Raw genomic sequence first — 6,000 nt, forward strand, 5'->3', positions numbered from 1 at the left:
CCCCACCACCAGAGATATATTTCCCTCCCCTCCCCTATCAGCCTTCTGAAAAGACCACTCCCTCCGTGACTCCCTCGTCAGGTCCGCACCCCCCACCAACCCAACCTCCACTCCCGGCACCTTACCCTGCAACCGCAAGAAATGCAACACTTGCGCCCACACCTCCCCCCATCACTTCTCTCCAAGGCCCCAAGGGATCCTTCCATATCCGCCACAAATTCACCTGCACCTCCACACACATCATTTACTGTATCCGCTGCACCCGATGTGGCCTCCTCTACATTGGGGAGACAGTCCGCCTACTTGCAGAACGTTTCAGAGAACACCTCTGGGACACCCGGACCAACCAACCCAACCACCCCGTGGCTCAACACTTCAACTCCCCCTCCCACTCCACCAAGGACATGCAGGTCCTTGGACTCCTCCATTGCCAGACCATAGCAACACGACGGCTGGAGGAAGAGCACCTCATCTTCCGCCTAGGAACCCTCCAACCACAAGGGATGAACTCAGATTTCTCCAGTTTCCTCATCTCCCCTCCCCCCACCTTGTCTCAGTCAAATCTCTCGAACTCAGCACCGCCTTCCTAACCTGCAATCTTCTTCCTGACCTCTCCGACCCCACCCCCACTCCGGCCTATCACCCTCACCTTAACCTCCTTCCACCTATCGCATTTCCAACGCCCCTCCCCCAAGTCCCTCCTACCTACCTTTTATCTTAGTCTGCTTGGCACACTCTCCTCATTCCTGAAGAAGGGCTCATGCCCAAAATGTCGATTCTCCTGCTCCTTGGATGCTGTCTGACCTGCTGCGCTTTTCCAGCAACACATTTTCAGCTATGACTCTATGACTCTATTTATTGTTTCTGTGCCCGTGTAACCTAAATGTATACGGTCTAGCATATCTTGATATCGGGCTTGTAGAATTCTTTTCTGTCTTTAAAGATTAAATTCTTGGAAAGTCCTAGTTCATCTGTAAAGAATATTCTATCTCAGCAACCTGAAGGCTGTGTTCAGATCTTCCACTCAGGATGGCCTTTTTGAACTGTTGCAGCTAGTCATCATCTGATTTGACTTGCTGAGTTGGCTTTGCTTAGCTATGCCAAAACATAAAAGCTTGATATTGAGAGCTGGAATCTTTGGTATTGTAACTGCAGATTTGTCCAGTCGTGGATCATAATATGCGGATCAGTGCACGCTAGCAGACCAATGATGAGGCCCATCTGCATCAATGATGTAAAGGATTTTGAGTGTCTATCCTGAGGACCCATACTGATATATAAAACAGATAATGCCAGTCACACCCTTTCTAAGTAGCTTATCTTATGTGGACTGCACCACATTTGCCAGTTTGCTGAGTACATGTTAAGTAAGAGAATGACATTTGTACTTGCACCAGTGCCAATCTTGGCATGTAGTGCATGTTGTTATTCCTTTTCAGACATTTTACTTGAATGGAGATAAAGGCTTCAGCTTTTTTGACACTGTCTATGTGGTGTGACAAATTAGCCACATTAACTATCTGGCTAGAGTCTGTAAGCTGTCTTGGACTTCGTTAACAGGCTTCTGTGCCATTGATGGAACTTTGGAAGCTTCTTTGGCATCATTCCTTGGTTAGCCCCTCTTCATATGTTTTTGTGGAGCAACTTGTAATATTTTATGTTTCTCTGGACCATTGGAATTCTTATGCATTTTTTAACTCAATGTCCTCTTGTACAACATAGGTTGCATAAGTCACAAAATGCTGTACATGGTCTTGATAGGTGAGACATGCTACATCTTCTGGAAGATTCAGATGGTCCACCTGTTGAGTGCTACAATGCTTTTTGTCAGTGTTGAACACTCACAGCCAGTGCTGACGTGATATAATTGCTTGAAACCTGCATACTTCTTCTAGTAATGTGCCAATGGTGTACTCCTGAGGTTTGTCAAGAAGTGCATTTTTTGAATGTTTTTATAGGTTTGGAGGCAATGACCAGCCTTTCAGCTAAATTGGCTTTAGTGAAGTTGTATTTCTCTGTATTGATACATGCCTACAAATTGTTTGATTATTTCGTCTGGCTGGTGATAGTACAACATGTACTCATGCCTGTTAGCTGAAATTGAATTGCAAGTTGATCTTCAAAATTTGAAAAGTGCTGTTAGGGCTTTTGCATCATTATCAGAAATACTGGAAGATTTTATTCTTCTTAACCTTCCAGTGATGAAGACAAGAATAGGATTAATTGCCTGTCGTTCTTTATCAGTTGTTTGCTAACCCATAAAGACTAATGCTTTCTTTAAATAACTGATGTTCCGTCAGAATATCAGTGAAATGTTTGCCTTCTGCCTTCCTTTTGTGTAGCTTTATGCTCTTTAAAATGTCAAAGTGAAAATCTGTACAATTGTGTAATGCTTTTTTTCCCCATGTTTAATTATTCCTGTTGACATTAAAAGTGATTCTTTCTTATTTGTTGATGTTGCTTTAAAGGTAATTGTTGGCTTCTCTCTTTCCTTTATTGCTATAGCTTAGGATATCCAGACTTGTAGTAGTCGGTTTCTGTCCGTGTAGATGCTCATTGTACCAAAGAAAGAGTGAGAACTTGCTTGTATTTTTTATATTGATTGGAAATGAACATGGCAGAATTGACTGACTCCAGACACAGACAAGATCTCTTTAGTATTGACTTTTTTTTCAGTGTTACTAAATTTTATTTTCTTCTCAGTGTGCCTTGGAGTCGTCCATTCAGGACTACTTAAATCTCCTGTTTATTTTACTCCAGTCAGCAGCACGCCTCTCAGTTTCTTTAAAGAGAAAAGCCGAGTGCTCAATTTGCTTCAGTACAAGTTTGTAGCCTTTAGTTTTGGTTGCAGCATTTTAGTTTGATTGTATGCACAGAACCCATGCAGATGATTAGGAATGATGACTGTTAGGGAAAACTTTTCACAACATCAATAGTGCTATCACCTTATCAGCCTTTGGCTTCCATTTACTGTCACTAACTTGCAGTTAACTCAAGGTTTTAGCACCAACTTACTGTCACTATGTCTTGCGTTTTTTTTTTGGCATGCTACCCCATGTAACATATATCATAAACTTTGCGGTTTTGTTGAGTCATGTATCTTGAGATTTATTTATACACCACCAACTATTTACATGGCTAAAATTTACACATGTAGACTAGGTTTCTCTGATTACTGATTTTAATGTACATCAAATAACTTGCATTACATGACTAACTGTCTGACTGCATCGAGAGAGAGAGGGTAACAAAGTGAGGTGGGTACCTGAACATCACGTCATTATGTCATGTAGCTGTCTTAAAGGTACAGGCCAGGTTGGTCAGGAAGATAAGCCATAATACAACAGAAATAGTGCTCATTTGTCTTCAAGTCTGTTCAATTAGCCATCTTCTATTATCCTTCTACTTCCAGAGTGGTTCAAGTGTTTAAAAATGAAATAATTCCACAGAGGCCAGTATCCTGTCACCAAGTCACCCTTTATTTAAACGTGCAGAATAGTTGACACTGGTCCGGCTTCCCCAGAGCCTGCTCCCAAAGTGAACAGAATCTCTGACACACCTTTTTTCCTTTTCTTTTTAAAATTTTTTTGTGTGCGGGTGTGAGACACAGTGAAAGACACAAAGTGTATGAATCTTTATTCAATTTCCACTACCAAGAAGAAAAGAAACACCAAGTGGCCAGTGACAAGCAGTGCCCTTCACATCACAGGGCAATGCTGTGTGATCAAACAGTGAAAGGGAGAGCAAGGATTAAATCAGTATAGAGTTGGAGGGGGAAATAATACGCTCCACTCCCTATGGTGCCCACCTCTCCCTGAACAACTCAAGGGTTTTGGTGGAGACTGCGTGCTCTTTCTTTAGAGACACCTGGGTTCTCACACCTGTTTTTTAAAATTTTTTTTCTTTTTTTTTCTTATGTCATGTGTGCAGGTGTGAGACACAGTGAAAGACACAAGGTGCATGAAGCTTTATTCAGCTTCCACCACCAGGAAGAAAGGAAACACCCAAGTGGCCAGTGACAAGCAGTGCCCTTCACATCAAAGAGCAATGCTGTGTGATCAAACAGTGAAGGGGAGGGCAGGGATTAAATCAAAAGAGCTGGAGGGGGAAATGATGCACTCCACTCTCTACGGTGCCAACCTCTCCCTGAACAACTCAAGGGTGTTGGTAGACACCATGTGCTCCTTCTCCAGAGACACCCGGGCTCTCTCACCTGTTTATACCTGTCAGCCAGGGCTGCCTAACTGGACCAGGTTAACAGCCCCAGTCAGGAAACTCATATTCTGTAAGGTGGTGACCTTATTACAATCACTATAAAAAGCATTCAAAAGCCATTACAGTTGTTAAATTTGTGGAGATGATTATTTGCATTGAAAAATGATTCGTAAGCTTCAAAGGAATTAGAATTACTACGGTGTGGAAACAGGCTCTTCGGCCCAACAAGTCCACAGCGCCCCTTGGAAGAATATCCTACCCAGACCAATTACCCTACATTTCCCCAGACTAATGCACCTAACCTAAACATCCCTGAACACTATGGACAATTCAGCACGGCTAATTCACCTAACCTGCACATCTTTGGATAGTGGGAGGAAACCGGAAACACAGAAGAATGTGCAAGTTCTGCACAGACAGCCGAAGCTGGAATTGAACCTGGGTCCCTGGTGCTGTGAGGCAGCAGTGTTAACCACTGAGCCACTGTGCCCCCCCCCCCCCCCACCCAAGGTCATGAGTATATCAGTGTATTTTCCCTCATGTTATGATGGGGAAAATAAACAACACATCTTACTTCCAATTTTCAAGAACTTACTTCATTCCTTCCATTTCATCTGGAATGTTACCCCTTCCTTCACATTATTCTCTTACCTTCCCCTCACTGTTTCCACTGGTGCCGCCAGATCTCTGTTACAATGTGCAGTTGTTGACTTTTTCAGGGTGACCAATGGAGCACTTTGTCAGAAATGTCCTACATGGCCAGACCCAACTCCCCACTCACAGCGTCCAGACTGATTCTTTCAAACTCAGGCCGACACTGACTTCTCGGTCTCAGGCCTACACTGACTTCCCAGTCTCAGGCCTACACTAACTCCCTGTTATGAAGATGTGGGTGTACTGTACCTTTAAGAGAATTAAAAGCTAGCAGTGATAGCACCAAGTGTTCTCGATAAGATACTATGTAACATTTAGTTAAGAAAAGATAGCACTGGCTGAGTTGCTATGAGACAAAAAAAATTTTGAATTTGGCCAATCAATTTAAATTATACCCCGAAAATACCAAATTTCAATCAAGTTTGAATTGAGTATGTTGACATTCTTAAAAGCCAATGACACAATCCGATGTTTTGGGGGTAAAAGACCAGGCTAAATTAGACAGTTGGGAGGAGAACTGCTAAGCCAATAACATCTACTAACTGCTCTGAGAAGAGCTCTCTTAAAGTACCTTTATTGATCAGTAACCTGAAATAGAATCCCCAAGAAGGAAAAAAGAAGACTGGAATACAAGGAAGAACCAAAACCTGCCTGGTTTTGAGACAAGAAGCTTTGTTTCATAAATATTAATCGGGTGTTTTATTTGACGAGTATTGTAGAAGGGAAAGTAAAAGGTAGGTTGGAGAAAGGAGTTGTAAAGAGTTGTTAGTTAATTATTCTCTGTTATACTTGTGTAGGCCAGAGACCAGGGGAATCAGTGTAGGCCTGAGACTGAGGGAGTCATTCGAACTTTAAATCCAGATCTTTTAAAATTCAAATGCCACCATGGTGGGATTCAAACCCAGGTCTCCAGAGAATCATTTGGGTCTCGGGATTACGAAGCCAGTGACAAAACTACTGCACCAAATTTACCAATGGTTATTAGTCAGCACCTTTCGAACCCACACTGAGTATCATTTGGAAGGACAAGAGTGGCAGATGCATAGGAATATCACCACCTGTAACTTCCCCTCCAAATCGCCATCCTGACTTGGAAATATATCACTTTTCCTTCACTGTCAATGGCTCAAA

Source organism: Hemiscyllium ocellatum, chromosome 6 (assembly GCF_020745735.1).
Source record: "Hemiscyllium ocellatum isolate sHemOce1 chromosome 6, sHemOce1.pat.X.cur, whole genome shotgun sequence".
NCBI classification, from domain to species: domain Eukaryota; kingdom Metazoa; phylum Chordata; class Chondrichthyes; order Orectolobiformes; family Hemiscylliidae; genus Hemiscyllium; species Hemiscyllium ocellatum.